Source organism: Macaca fascicularis, chromosome 3 (genome assembly GCF_037993035.2).
Source record: "Macaca fascicularis isolate 582-1 chromosome 3, T2T-MFA8v1.1".
In the NCBI taxonomy this organism is placed as follows: Eukaryota; Metazoa; Chordata; class Mammalia; order Primates; family Cercopithecidae; genus Macaca; species Macaca fascicularis.
In genome coordinates this window covers 155,546,493-155,562,863 of record NC_088377.1, presented here as the reverse complement: position 1 = coordinate 155,562,863, position 16,371 = coordinate 155,546,493, and the positions used below count along the sequence as shown (strand labels likewise).

Sequence of the window (16,371 nt, the reverse complement as noted above, 5' to 3'; positions counted from 1 at the left end):
TAGGTATGGAAAAATTATTAACTAAGGGATGATCTACTGTTTGGTGACCATGATTATCACGAGATAACTGAGATGAAACAGAACTTGAATCCTGCATGTTTTTTGCCTTCTAGACACACACACATGCAAAATGTTGAAGCTGAAATGGAAAATCAAATAAGATGAATAAGAAAAATCAGAAATTAAAGCTCAACAATTAAGAGGACAATGAGTCACTTAAAGTAAGTCCAGGTATACACAACCAATAGATTACAGCTTCAAGGCTTGTAAATATTATCACAGAACCACAGTTGATAACCTTGGAAGAGTTACAAACAAGAGGAAAACAGACATAATACATAAGGAGGGCAAATGTTCTCATTTTTTTAAGGTAAAAGGATTCTAGAAAATGAAGATCAGTGAACATGACACTATTCCCCAACAAAATTCTAGAGCAGGTTATTAAACAGATGGTTTGTGAGCACTTAAAAATTTTCTAAAAACCTGCCATAGACTTGTTAAAAATAATCCATGCCAAACCTTGTTTCCTTTTCTGACACTGTTACTAGATAAGTAGATTAGAGAAATGTCTTAGCTGCACAATATCTGGACCAAGAAAAGTATGGAGAAAGACTGTCATGGCCAACTTGGAGTAAATCAACTTACTATTTGTGTAATTTCGGACAAATTTCTTAATGACTGGAGTGAGAGGCAAATTTCCATGGGTCTGTCCTGTTTCTGCATGTCTCGTTAGCAGAAGCACTGGCAGTTTTTGTTCTGGACTATCTTTTGCCTAGGAAACAGCCTTGGAATACCCTCTGAAAGAGTAAATTTGCTTATAGTCCATCATAGAAGACTGGGCCTCCTAAACATGGGGTTCCTCATTTGTGACACAACTTGTTGAAGGTGAAATATCAACCCGAGACTCTACAGAGCTCCTGTGGGACCTGGGGACAAGGGCACAAAAACAAACATGAAACTCATGCTGCTTGCTATACTATTAGTAATAAAGTCCTGTCTCTGACTCAGGAGTCTTGTTTCCTGAGCATCAACAAAACATGGGCTGGTTAATTTGCTTGTTTGCAAATAGAGTAAATCTCAGACCTTTCACAGTTGACAATCTGTGACTCAGTCTTGCCATTCATAAAATGGGGGTAACAACATTTGTATAAAGAGATTATGAGGATTAAATGAATTTATACACATAAAGTGCTTAGAAAAGTGCCTAAACTAACTGCTCAATAAATGTTAGCCATTAAAATTTCAAATATATATCAGTAGCTAAACAATCACATCCAAAGGATTAACACAAGTGAAGGAGTACACCCCCACTAGAAATGAAAAAGGCTCTATTCTTAACCACGTTCTGCTCAATATTCTTAAAATAATTGAGCAAAACTATAAAATGTATTAATCACAATTATGGATGACACAATTGCTAACATAAATAAAAGAATTAGAATTTCTTCAAAATCTTTACATGCTGGATAACTGAACTTATAAAACAAAAATTTAATGGAGATACAATCTTACTTTAAGAACAAATTATTCAGATGGTATATTAATTGCAATTTATTAAAAAATAAGTTTGTTTCATTAACAATGTAACACATCTGTTAGAGAAAAATTGAGATGAAGTTTTAATATTTCTGTATTAGGCCACACTTACAGTATGGTGTTTAGTTCTGGACACAACATTTTAAAGGAAAACTTCAGCAAATATGGATTTTTAGCAAATATGAATATTAATACATAAAGAATAACCGAAGAAACGACTTATTCAGCATAAGAACAAATTTTGAGGAAATGAAAATTTTTCAGATGTCTAAAAAGTTGTGTAAACATCCTGTGTAAATATAAAGCACAGAGCTAAAAATAATGGCTAATTGAGTCCAATTCACTGTAAGGAAGAACTTTGTATCAATTAAATTTTTTCAAATATTAGACATTACAAAAACAAGTTCTTTGCTCATGGCAGGTTTTTTAAAATAAATTTTATTGTGCATTTTTAAAGTATACAACATGATATTATGGAATATACATAGTAGAAAGATTACTATAGTGAAGCAAATTAACATATTATCTCAAGTAGTCATCCATTTTGATTTGCTGGCAGCCCTAGCTAAAATCTTCTCAGTTAAATGAATCCCAATTTTATTACCCAAAACCCTCATGTTGTATATTAGATCTTTAGACTTATTCAGCCTACATATCTGTGACTTTGTACCCTCTGACCTACATCTCCCCATTTCCTCCTCAAGCCCCATTCCCACAAACACTACACCATTTTATATCAGAGACTTGAGCATCCTTGGATTCTGGTGTCCAAGGGAGGTCCTGGAACCAATGTTCCACAGAAACCAAGGAAAAACGAAATACACCACAGTTTCTTTATCCATTCATTTGTTGATGAACACTTATTTCCATATCTTGGCTCCCGTGAATAATACGGCAATGAGCATATGAGTGCAGGTATCTTCATGGGGTGATGATTTCACTTCCTTTGGGTATATGCCTATAAGAGGGATTGGTGGGTCATAAAGTAGTTCTATTTTTAATTTTCTTAGAAACCTCCATATTGTTTTCCATAATGAGAATACCAGTCTACATTCACACTAAAGCAGACGAGAGGTGCCTTTTCTATACACGAGCACAACATTTGTTATCTTATGACTTTTTGATAGTAGCCATCCTAACAGGTGTGAGATATCTCACAGTGGTTCTGATTTGCATTGCGCTAATGATTTATAATGTTGGGCACCGTTTCATATACCTGTTGGCCATTTCTTTGTCTTCTTTGGATAAATGTCTATTCAGGTCTTTGTTATTTTAAAATCTGATTGTTTCTCTACTGCTGAGTTGTATGAGTGGTTTTTTTCTGGTTTTTTGTTTGTTTGTTTGTTGAGACAGAGTCATGCTCTGTCGCCCATGGTGGAGTGCAGTGGGCTAATCACAGTTCACTGCAGCCTCAATCTCCTGGGCTTAAGCGATCCTCCTACCCCAGCCTCCTAAGTAGCGGGGATCACAAACACATGCCACCATGCCCAGCTAATTTTTGTAGTTTTTGTAGAGACACGGTTTCACCATGTTGCCCAGGCTGGTCTTGAACTCCTGGGATCAAGCATTCCACCTGCCTCGGCCTCCCAAAGTGCAGGGATTACAGGCATGAACCACTGTGCCCAGCCTAGTTATATGAGTTCTTTTAAAATTTTGGATATTAACCTTTTACCAGAGATAAAATTTGCAAATATTTTTCCCAGTCTGTAGACTGCCATTTCACTTTGTTAACTGATGCCTTTGCTGTGCAACTTTTTAGTTGTCCCATTTATTTATTTTCATTTTTGTAGCCTGAGCTTTTGGTGTGACATCCAAAAAAAATCACTGCCAAGGCCAACAGTCTTTCTCCTATGTTCTCTTCTAGGAGTTTTATAATTTCTAGTCCTATATGTAGATCTTTTATCCATTTTGAGTTGACTTTTGTATCTGGTGTAAGATAAGGGTCCAATTTCATTCTTCTGCATGCAGAAATCCACTTTTCCCAGCACCATTTATTGAATAGATTATACTTTCCCCATTGTGTCTTCTTTGTGTCCTTTGAAAAAATTAAAAAATTAGTTGACCATATGTATTTGGATTTATTTCCAGGCTCTCTATTTTGTTCCACTGGTCTATGTGTCTGATTTTAGGCCAGTACCATACTGTTTTGATTACCACAGCTTTGTAATATAATTGTAAATGAGGAAATGTGATGCCACTACCTATGTTTTTGAAAGTCATCAGCCAGAGATAAGGTAATGAGTATTCCCTCCTTCATGTTCATATGTCTTTACACTGTTCACAACTGTCCCTAAAAAACAAACCCCTGGCCAATTTATCTAGGCTTATTGCCTCCCTGGTTTCTGTTACATTTCAGCTTAGCATTTTCAAACTAACAATTTGTTCTTGGCAGCCTGTCTATATATTTTATTTATCTCTCTTGTTATCCCCACTTTTCATGCTCTATGTCTCATAGGCAATTTGACAAAGACTCCTGGACAAAGATTCCTAGACTTCTATCTCTACCTCTCATCTGACTTGGGAGGAAGATTAGAAAATAATTTCACGATCTCAAAGTTTCCTTTCAACTCTAGGATTCTTCAATAATTTGTTTTGCCATTAACAGAAATTGATCAATGCACAATGATTAAATGAATGAATAAGTGAAAGAACATTATTAAACAGTTAACAATGAGCTTCTTCTATAAGAACTAGCAATCTGACTGGGTCTTATGTCAATCAGTCAATCAGTGGACAAGGAGTGCAAATGACCTGAAAAACAAACACCTGTGGGAACAAGGAAAGCAAGTATGAGAGCAAAAGAGAGGCTGGGTGCAAGTGGGAAGGGAAGGTGGAGAACGATGGTGAAGATCTCAAGATTAAATTTTTAGAAATTATTAACCAGTAAAATCTCTCATTTTGTTTATAAGCCAAGCAACAGCTAATAAGCCAAAATGTAACTTAAGGCTATATAAAAACTTACTTGAATGAAAACAAGAGGAAGATTCTAAGCTCTTAAGGAAAAAGCAACTACATACTTGCAAGGGCAAAAATGATATACACAACAATATAAATGAATCTCAAATGCATTATGCTAAGTGACAGATGCCTGACTCCAAAAGCTACCTACCCTATGACTCTGTTTATATAACAGACTTGAAAAGACGAAACTATAGAGACATAAAACAGATTAGCAGTTACCAGGGACTAGATGGTGGGAGGAAGGGTTGAATAAAATCCCTACGAAGAAATCTGAAGGATTATGCAACTATTCTGTATCTCAGTTGCGGTAGTGATTATACAACTATATGTTTGTCAAAATATAAAGAACTGTATACAAAAAGGGGGTGAATTTTACCATATGGAAACAATCTTTAATTAAAAAATGATGAAAGAGCTTAAAACAATTATAAAGATGAGTAATTAAAATATGGCTTGTGTAATTAATAAACCATAATAAAAGTAAATATTTTGAGAGAAAATTATCAGCATCATTTCTACAATATAGTAATCAAAGTATTATTTTAAAATGAAATGTCAAATGTATAAACAACTTGCTTTTTATAATAATTAGCATTTCCACTGTTTCATGAATAGTTAACATGTAAACATAAGACTACTCATCACATTCTATGTTTAAAATAGTCTCCCATAAGAAATGTAATTCTAGGAATAAGAAGATAAACATTAAACTTTTGTATTACTTATATATTCTGTATTTTATTACCATATTCTAGAGTATTGTGCAGCTGCACTTAAACTTTGCTCTTATATCGCCAGAAAATGAGTCGTTTTTAAAATAAAAACAAACCTTATAATAATGATGTTCCTTTAATATAATATGAATAAGTATCTGCATATACTTATTCGTATTTTAGAATTCGGCATTATTTCAGCCCAATGGGAATGAGATGTTTTCAGGACACAATTAGGAAGATATCAAAGAGAAAAGATGTAAAATCTAATACCAATTATAAATAACAAATTGCACTGCCTTTTTACTGTGTGTAGAATATTTTGAACATCAGACATGTAGGATTAGGGATGTCTTGACATTACTGAAAATTACAAGGAAGCAAAGTTAGAAGGGATAAAAGGGCAACTCAAAGGCATACTTTTTTGGAAGTAAAGAAATATTATAAACTGATCAAGACAATATTAAGTTTTAAAACCATTTTATTTCGGATAACAAAGTCAGACTGTTGAGTTAATTTCATTTTTAGTTATAAGAGTAAACATTCTCTATAACATTTAATAACGTAAAATGCATTGAAATGTATGAGTATCTGAAAGCTTACATCACTGCTAAAAACTACCATAATTATCATCCCCAGCTTTCCTTGGTTGTGCTGAATCTGCACAGTGAGCTGATAGTGACAAGGAACGTAGCCTTCGCACAATTCAAGAGGTATGTATATGTCGCATGATGTATATGTCACGTGATGGGGACTGGGACAGCAAAGCAGGGAAAAAAACAACCTAGATGAAGCTCTAAATATATGTTTTGTCAGACCCAAAGGGAAGAAGAAAGATGTCTCAAGAGATTTAGGTCAAAACTTCTTATGTGGTACACTGTATAAAACCCCTGCGCCATTCCCATTAAGCCAAACTACAGCAAAGATATGCTGCACTCCTATAGTTGGAGTTGTGTTTCCTTCTAATGTAGCACAAGGCATAGACTGGACAATGTGGTGGCCAATATTCTTTGTGGGTTATAAATATGTATGTCTGTGCATGTGAAGTCCATTAAAAAGGAGAGCTCTAATTTTAAAAAGGCAAAGTTTATCAAAAAGCTTATCCACTCCCCACTTGATTTCTCGATTGGTGCCACCAACAGCTACATATATAAATGAGCACAGGACCAACACAACATTGTGAATAAATTAGTATTTATGGATGGTAATAAGCTTCAGAGAAAAGAATGCCAGGTGGTTATTTATGTTTCTTAATCCTAATGTGATCAACTCCACATGCACTCTACCTTCTCTCACTGTCTTACCATTCTGTCTAAATAAGGGGAGGGTCCATTTCTGACTGGGAAGGAGGGGAATGATCTTAAGATACCTATTAGGATAAGACAGCTGGAAAAAAAAAAAAAAACCCTTTAAAAATTTAACTCAGCCCTTTGAGCTTCACTAGCAAAGTGACTGTGGTAATTTTTCTTTGTTTAAATAGTTTTTATTTTAGGAAATAGCTTCTCTCATTCTTCAGTGTATGTTCATGGGGTAGCACAAAGAAAACATGTTATATGAATAGCTTTAGATTTGATTCCATGCATTTCTTAAAATGTTTTAATTGGAAGTAATTTGAAAGCTACTGTAGTATCTTTTAGAGAAAATGACTCATCCAATATCACCCAATAGTTATAGACAGGTATAGTACCAGAATGCAAGTCTCTCGGCACTCAACATGGATTACTCTTTGTAGTAAACCATGCTGGCTATTTAACGATGTGGGATAATAACTAGATACTTTTCAGAACTATTCATCTTCATTCTCAGTCTTAATATGCATTATTATTATCATATATGTCCTTTAATGTACAATTTCCTACTTGGAACAAGGAAAGGAGAGTGCAGTGAGATTTGAAATAGCCAGGTCGCAACGTGGAGGACACTGGGCATTTAAGGGGCAGGGGAATGGGAGCGGAAGGTGTGAGTTAATAGTGTTTTGTTTTGTTTTGTTTTACACCAACCTGGACAACATAGCGAGATCCCATCTTTATAAAATTTTAAAAATTCAGTGAGGCTTGATGGTGTGCTTGTGGTCCCAGTTACTGCAGAGGCTGAGGTGGGAGGATCACTTGAGCCCAGGAGGGCAAGGCTACCATGAGCTATGATCCCTCCATTGCACTCCAGCCTGGTCAATAGAGTGAGACTCTGTCTCAAAAGAAAAAAGTAAAAATAATTTTTTAAAAGAGGAAAAGAGGTGTAATTATGTATAAAACCCACATTGTCTAGCTTAAGTTTCCCAAGGGCCACATATCACTAGTGGTATATCAGAATTATTTTCAGTCTGTGGAAGGAAAAAAGGAAGGAGAAAAATGAAAGGAAGAAAGGAAGCAGGGTAAGAGAGACATCCTCCTTCATTATCAACAGAAAAGATTATAGACTCCTTTTCATATTCTCAAGACATTTAGAATAAAATTTCTGAGCAAGTTAGTGCAATTTTAAATATGAAAAAGTATGTGAGAGGGAGATCTGTAGGGCATTATGCTTCTAAGAAAATATTTGTGTATTAGTGTGGTGTTATATGGAGGGCTGTATCACTTATTCATGCCTTCGTATCCAAAAGCAATTTGAGCAAGCTAAAGAGTGGGATTTTAACTTTAAAGACTTGGAGTTTTCATCAAATCATAAATCTTTAATCTGGTCTGTTTAAGGATATATACTGAAAGAAAGAAAGAAAGAAAACAGAATTTGTAAACTTACAGTATGTTTTCCAATGCAAAGAAGTAAAGCTATCTAAATGTGGTTATAAATCCCAGAAGAGATCTTGATTTGACCCATTTCCCTCCATCTTTCCCCACAGAAAATAACAGAAATACTTGGCTTGTCCTTACTGTATTCATAGTGTACCCATTAGAAATATTTACATACACTTAATTCTATTCATATTAAGGTATAATGATGAATTTTATGATCAAATCCATCAGTTTAACTTTTGGTAAATATTATTATATTAGAGCACTGAACTACTAAAAGTTTGTTGTCCAAAATCACAAATATCCACTCACAACTTTCAAAATTTAAGCATAATGTTGTTTCTCAGATCAAGAATTTAAAAAGAGGATACAGAAAGCGGAACTTGAAGTATACTCACCTGAGATGAGAGCCATGACTTTGCCAATAACAAACAGTGTTTCCCAATGTGATATGATATAAAATGGGTGTAGGATAAAAAATAAAAAGTAATTTCAAAGCAAGTTATGCAATGATATAGATGGAAGTAACTTCTTTGGCCTCCTTCGACATTTACTTACGGGGCTCTTCCCAAGTACCAGGCACTATTCTAAGTATTGAGTTAAATCAAGGCCAAACAAAATCCCTGGCTCCATGGAACCTACATGTCATTGGGGGAAAAGATGTTAAATAAACATGTTTTCCAAACGTCAGTTAATGATAGTACTATGAAGAAAAATAAAATATGCTAAAGGTAAATAGAGTGATCCATGAGGATTTGTTACTTTATACTGGGCAGTTAAAGAAGGCTTCTCTAACAAGGCTACGTTTGAGCAGAGACCTCCTGAAGTTAGTGAAGATACAGGAGGATAGATCATTCCAGAGAAAAGCTCTGGAGTAGGAGTCAGCTTATCTTGCTTTTAGGAATATCAAGGAGGTTTGTATGTACACAGCAGGCCAAATAAGAGAAAAAACAACAATACCTTATGTAACATCTCTTTTATTCTGAGAGACATAAGAAGCTTTTGGAAGGCTTATACAAGAGGAACACAGCTATATTTTCAAAAGATCGCTCTGCTGTGTGGAGAATAAACTGTGGTGCCTGGAGGGAGAAGAAGCAGGATCAACTACGTAGTTATTGCAGCAGTTCAAGTAGGAGATGATGGTGTATCTGACCAGATTGGTAGCAGTGGCTGTACAAACTGTATATATAGAAGAAGATCATTTTTTGTTGCCATTTAGTTAAACTAAAGGTAGATTCCATAAGGAAAAAAATTGAAAACAAAAAGGAAGTGAAGAGTTAGCTACAGGCATACAGACATAGATCAACCAAATCCTGGAACATAAATTTGGGTGAGGTAATAGTGAGGAATGGTTCTTAAAGATGTTGGGGATCTTTTTAAAAAAAAAAATTAGATGATTTTATGACAGTCTACATATGTTAAGATGTTAAGATATTTGGATTAGTGTACTGTAAGTTTTTCCTCACTATCTGCCAGTGAGAAATTTTATAAGTGCTTTCTCCAAAATATGTCTACCACTGATTTTTTCCTACCCCTAAAATACATTTTAAGAAAGTTTTTTTTTTTTTTTTAAGGTTGAGGAAAAGTTGCAAAATGATGGCTATCGTTGGGTGTGTGTACTAAAATGATAAAAAGCTAAAATAATAAAGAAAACTTTCACAGAGAATGCCATCAAATAAACATAAAATTAAATACCAGAAAATTTTTAAGATATTTCTAGCGCAGCATCCTTTCTTTGGGGAATTCAAAGTTAATTTCCTTAACCTGCTAAAAAAAAAAAAAAACACCTTCAGACATTCTAATGGTATAATCTTTTAGACTTCTGTTAGAAAAATCTTTAAGAGGATACACTAAAAACTTAAATAAATTTTAAACCAACATTAACAACACAACGTATATTTTAAGTCTTTCATGAAGGAAATTAAAGGAAATTGCAGAATATTAATAAACTAAAAAAATGCTGCAATCTCTTAAACCACTGGGAATTCATTTTCTTCACAGCAATGTGCTTTTCAACATTCAAATTATATTCACTCTTGCTAACGAAAATAACTTGCCACAGCAGAAAAAATAATGAAAATATCAGTTCTGTATAACATATTATACTTATCAATATAATGGGAAGGTATGTTCTAGATATAGTTGACAGATAGTAGAAAGAGAGAAGGGTACAACCAACCCAAAAGCTAAATTCAAGCAGTATTTGAGTACAGGTCCAAGAATGTGTATTTCAATAATCAAAAAATGCAAAAGGTTGAACCTAAACCCCATAGATGCTTTACGGGGAAAATGTATTTTTTAAAAAAGTTTAGACAAATTTAGTTAAATTGAGTAAATTTAACCATTCAAATTGTACTTGACAAACTGGAAGAATGAACAAAAATACAAGTCAATTTAGAGAGACTAAACAAAGTTCACAATTACAAAATGAAATAGTAAAAGTGAATCCAGCTGTAAATCATTAAAATATAATGTTGTATTAAAGATGAAATTGAGGTGATGTCAGTGTACTTTTAGAGCACAGATATACTGTTAAGTAGCCTAGTAGGCAAATATCTGTATAGATACATAAAAATTCCTAATCACTCCAATTATAAAATTGAGATTATACTCCTAAAAACAATAAGGCCAATACTTAATACTACATTTGAGGAAACAGCAAATGACCAAGGCAACTGTTTAAAGAAAAACTAGCTTTCATGAATATTACTACTGAAAATATATCACTGTACACCCATAAATTTACTTTATAATTTTAATACTAAAAGTGTTGCAACTTAAGAAATCTAAATCTTCTCTAAAAACTCCCTCCAGCTTCTCAATATTCTACTACTAACCTCTTCCTTAGGTCATACTATTTCTTCACATTTCACCACAGCTAGGCACTTTTTTGTCTTGTTTGTTTCGTCTGGGAAGTTTAGGGCAGGGAATGGATAAATACACACAGCAGAGCAAAATGGTATATTAAAAAATACTTGGAAGTAAGCAAGTGGAAGCACTCATTTATTTTACAGGCAATAATATCTTCAAGAAAACAATATTCTATAAGGAAGAGTATCCTACAATATGAGTATTTCTGTTATTCAATAATAATAAATTTTCACATAACCAAAGCTGGTCTAAAAAAAAAAAGTGATGGCATTTTTAGACAACCCTTCTAACTATGCTCAGTCAAGATGTTAAAAATGTTACAGGGCCCACTTTGAAGTTCTGAAAATCAAATGAGGAAGCTAAAAGTCTAGAATAACTCCATAAGAAAGCAATGAAAATGACCTAAGACTCATGAAAAAAAAAAGAATGTTCCAAGAACGTAAATTATTTTATTTAATAAAGACTATAGAATTGTTAGGACTTTAGTTCAAGTATACTAAGAGATACATAGCTGGACCTAAGAAAATGTTTATTCCACCTAAGGAAGGAACAAAACTAAACTGCAACATTTAAAATTTGAATTAGGCATAAGATCATTTGCAGACCATGAGCACTGGAACATGTTTTTTTTTTTTAAAGTTTCAAGCACAGGGATTACCTTTACAGAATCTTTAAGAATATAAAGAGGAATCTTTCTGGGTTGGATTTATTAGAACCCTATGAATTAAGAGCTACATAAATAAAGTTGCTTTTGAAGTCAGTGCTAATATTAAAATCTCATTAGGCCTATTTTAAGATATAGGCTTTCTTTTATCAAAAAGTAGCATGAATTTTGGCACCGGTTAGAATAGAACATTTTGGGTCCATTCATTTATGAATAAGACAACTACCATTCATCACAAAGTTCAAGAAAAAATAGCTTGAATGTGCCAATAATTAATATTCAGCAACTGTAATATAATTGATACTATTTCTGAATTAAACTGACTTACAATTTTGTCTATTAGCAATCATGTTGAGAAAACTTCTTAGTGACCTGTGTGCTTAATCTCATTCTCTTCTTACAAGTCAATGGTCTCTTTCCAATTTAATTCAGAGAGGCAGAAAATACATGATGTTCATCATTCTATCAGTATTACAACTAATAACTGATTTAACATGACACAAAAACAAACAAGGGCGATGAGGCAGACCCAGATAGAAATCCAAAAAAGTCACACATAAAATCCCTTTTATGTAATTAAGTTTTATATCCTTCACGTCTTCTGTTAAAATAAAAATGGTAAATAATTTCTCTGACTATATTCACTATACTGTTACATGCTCTACGAATCTCAATCAAACCATGCAGTTATTTTCACATACTTAAATATACTTTTCATAAAGTATAATTCTAATAGCTATGCAAAGAGACTTGTTTTGTGTGTTTGAAATTTTGCTTGTACAAAGGAAATATAACTTGTCATTACAGATTACATGTACATATAATGTTCACCTTTTTTCTACTGTTATGTTGTGCCACATATAACTATTTCCTCCCTATTTTAGGTTTCTAGAAAATCACGAAAGTTTATCTTATTTTTTTTTTAAGCAAAACCACTGCAATATAAGAAATGCAAAGAAATGAAACTCCAAGTACAGCTTATTCAGGCACAACCATTTCATAAATCTCTTCATATCATAATGTAATTAAAGGCCTATTTCCACCCCAAGTATAAATTATATAAAAACAATATCCCAAAATATGAGTCAGGCAATTCTGAACATTATAAATAGTTCACAATTAACATACGTCTGTTTCCTTTGATTGCTGTATTTATTCTAATATACACTGAAGTATATTGGTAACATTTTAACAACCTAAGTATAAAGTATATATTTAAATTGAATTAAAAATTATTCCCTTAAAAATCCTCACATTCTTTTTTATACTTAAAAGTGAACTTTTAGATGATCTTTTTAAATTGAGTGTCCTCTCTCACCTACAGGGATGTTTCATCAGGTTTCTAGTCTCCTCTTTCAAACTTAGTAATTTAATCACAATTAAACATTTATTTCACTTAATTTTAGATAACAGTGGAATGGCGTGTATCCTCAGGAAGTATTTAACTGGACAGACGACTGAATATGAGTCTAGTTAGGCAATAAAAATAAAAGGAAAGAAGGAAGGAAAGAAGTTAAGCAGGCAAGAGAAAAGAGGCCTTTAAAAAGCTCTAAAGCTGATATTAAACTGGCCCTAATGATCACAGTGTATATAATTTTGTACCCACTCTTTTAATATAGATACAAATAAATCAAATTTGTAAGTTAAAAAAGCTCTAAAACTGATACGAAATTGTATGACCCTAATGATCACAGTGTGTATAATTTTACACCCACTCTTTTAATATAGATAAAAATAAATCAAAATTGTAAATTAATTGTGTTTAACAACATCAAACAAACACTACATTTAAAAAATCCAGTACACTGGAAATGTACTGATCCATAACTCATAGTGACAGAAAAGATAAACAGGCCCCTTGACAACATAAAACATTTCCCAAGGTATGCCACAATGCAAACTTGAAGACAAAAATAACTGAAAGCTCATCTTTACTTCAGTTTTGACCTCTAACACAGACTTGCTATTAAACATACCCCTCTTGCCTCCGCTGCTGCCTAAACAAACTATTTAAGTTAGGAGAGCCTGCAAAGATGTGCCTTACAGGCAAACTTTTGTTTTCTAAAAGTAAATCTCTCCCAATACTTCCAGTTGGAAAACGTCCACTTCAGCTGCTTGACAACAGGACGTCACTTTCTCCCTTGGGCTTACCTGCTACTACTTAAGTATTCTTCCAAGTAGACTTTGGACATGTTGGGAGGTAACTCTTTAAGCACTCCTGATCTATGATGACTACATATGCACACACTTTACACACTCCCACAGGTCCTTCGTACCCTTTCCCCCTCCATCCTCCTCTGAGAGCTCACCCAGGCCACCTAGCGCACCTTGCATGGCCAAAGCCTGCCCACCAGGGAGCGAAGAGTACTTCAGGAATAATCCTCAAGATCAAGAAACTTACTGGATTTTAACATGTAATGGGAAACAAAAAAAAAAAAGGTGTGTGTGTGTGTGGCGGGGGGAAGGGGATGGTAGATGGGAGAACATGAGCCTTACAGATAGCAGCTGTCCATTAAGTGGTTTAAATCTGTTGGTTAAAAAGCTGAATAAACAAATACACAGATGGGTCTAGGTCTTTGGGGATTCCGGATTCTGCGCAGCCTCCCAAGCGATGGCCAGGTCGACTTCTCTTGACTCATCCCTATGCAAAACGCGCACTGGCTCCACTTTCCAATCCCCAGACTTGCACCCGTCCTTCCCCTCACGTTCTTCCTAATCAAAGCGTCACCCCACGCGCCAGGTGCCTTAAGAGACTTACCTAAGAGATTCCAGAGTCTGAGAATAGTGAGGATAACTTTTCCTCCCTGCTCTAGAGAGGCCCCAACACCCACAGCAAGTGAGGGTCCGCACTGAGGTCGGGTGTCAGGGCGTGTTGCGGCCTCGCTGGTGGGCAGAGGCGCGCGAAAAACGCGCTGGCGGCGCGCGCGGCCACCCAGTGGGTCCCGCCCGCGCCGCCGCCGCCGCCGCCGCCGCACGTGCGCCGCCGCGAGCGCGAAGGGCGTTCGGTCCCGCGCTGTGCCCGCCTGCCCGCCAGGGCCACTGTGGACTTCCAGGTAACAGCCAAGTGAAAAACCCTCCCTATCTCCGAAAGGTGTCTGCGCTCCTCCCACGTCCCCTCCCCGAAGTGCCGCGAGGTGCGATTTCACCCCAAACCCACCCACAAACAGCCAGGAGACCTCTCCAAAGCAAAATAAAAGTAAAACCAGGCCAGACCCCGGGGGAAGCGGGTCGTGCTAACGCGTGGACAGGGAAAGGAGCGCGATGAGGGGCAGCAGTTATCCCCATGCATGGTTATCCCGAAGCGTCAGAAGGGCCCAGGAGTTTCTTGACTCCAGAAACAGGAGTGTCCCCTTTCCGTCTCTCTCCTTCCCGGAGAAGTACTTCTGAGATACACGCTGAAGTGCCCAACTTAGACGCGAGAAGCGTGCACTTGCCCAACTGAGTAAATAAAGGTCAGCATTGGGATCAATAAAGTGTGAGCTTCTAACCGCCAGATGTTTTTACTGTTGTTTCTCTTCCCGAGGTTGGGTGGGGGAGGGTGCGGGGAAGAAGGGGAAAAGACAACAAACAATTAAAAAGAAGAAAGTAAACAAACACACATCTGGTGTTTCGACACACATTCTCCTCCAGCCGCGGTCTCTCCGGACGAAGCAACATTTTGCATATTCCAAACTAAAAATCATCCGTGAGCCAACAGCAAGTCTCCCCTCTCCACCCCCTTTTCCCCTATCACAAAGCAAAATTAAAAAGAACAACAAGTGGTGATGCTGGGTCCGGAATGCGACCCCAACGCCGAGCCCAAATTTGACACATGTCACACTCGCCCCGGCAAGCAGGGCGCTGCCTTTGGGGCGAAACTTTCTCGCCACCACGGGAGGAGCGCGGAGCAGAGTAAAGTCGCAGCCCGGCCCGGCGTGGAGGTGGCTGGGACAGGGTGGGGTGCGGAGGTGCAGCGCGCCAGAGTGAGGGCCAAGAAACTTACCGCGACCAGGGACGCCGTGGGCAGCGTCCCAGGAGGTGGCACCGCGGCGGCAAGGCAGAAGCCCCCAAACAACACACCCACGCGCGAGTCCGGGCAGCTGCTGCCGCGAGTGGGGGGCGCGCCCGGGGAGGGGGGAGCGAGGAAACCGCAGGCGGCGGACGCGGCCGCCGCATAAATAACCGGGGCGGGCTACGGGTCGCGCGGGGCTAGAGCTGGGGCGAAGCGGCGGCCGCGGAGCTGCACGCGCCGGTGTGTCTCGCGCTTTCTCGGAGGCTCGCGCTGTCTCGCGCAGCCGCTCCCCCCACCCGGATCTGTGTGTGTGTGTGTGTGTGTGTGTGTGTGTCTGTGTGTCTATGTGTCTATGTGTGTGAGTGTGCGCTGGCAGGCGCGCGCACCCGGCCGCGCGCGCGTGTTGTTGGCAATGCGAACTGTACACACACTGCGCACAGGGCTGCCTCTCTTCGGAGGGGCCGGGTGGGGGACAGGATGCCGCAGAGGATTCTGAAGTACTGCCGGGCCACTTGTTTGTTTTGTTTTACTTTGCGTTGTTACTGTCGTTGATACAAAAAAGAGGTTTGGAACCAGCTGGTTAGGATGCCTTTCTCCCCCCGTCCACTTATCTCCCCCCGTTCCCTAACTTCTTTAAGGAGGGGGAAACGCGGAGCAGAATATTGTTCGGATTTGCAGCGGAGCGTCCTGGCTGACGTCAGGTCCACCTGCTATGTAAACAACCCGCTGGAGAACTTGTTTGTGCTGTGCCAGCTCTTCCCCCACCCCCACTCTCTCCCCACCTCCTGCTCCGCCTTCTCCCGCTCGCCCCAGACGGCGAGTCAGGGAAGGGGGTGGGGAGGGAGGCGAGAACAAAACCGTATGCTGTATTGGCAAAACCGAGTTGTGTCTGCTGCTTCTTGGCAG

At 37.5% G+C, this 16,371-nt stretch overlaps 1 protein-coding gene across 35 annotated transcripts in view; it reads right to left on the bottom strand.

Moving 5' to 3' along the window:
• The window catches only part of FOXP2 (forkhead box P2), a 599,458-nt gene extending 583,744 nt beyond the window's left edge, over positions 1-15,714 (bottom strand). For 24 of the 35 annotated variants that reach the window (XM_074036641.1, XM_015447961.4, XM_074036634.1 and 21 more), the window contains exon 1: positions 15,457-15,714. The gene's annotated coding sequence lies outside the window, so the exon portion shown is untranslated. Of the gene's footprint in view, positions 1-14,232; positions 14,537-15,456 lie in introns of those variants that run through there. The other 11 variants (XM_074036642.1, XM_074036615.1, XM_074036613.1 and 8 more) reach the window with 1 other exon arrangement.
• Between the last annotated feature and the right edge of the window lie 657 nt (positions 15,715-16,371).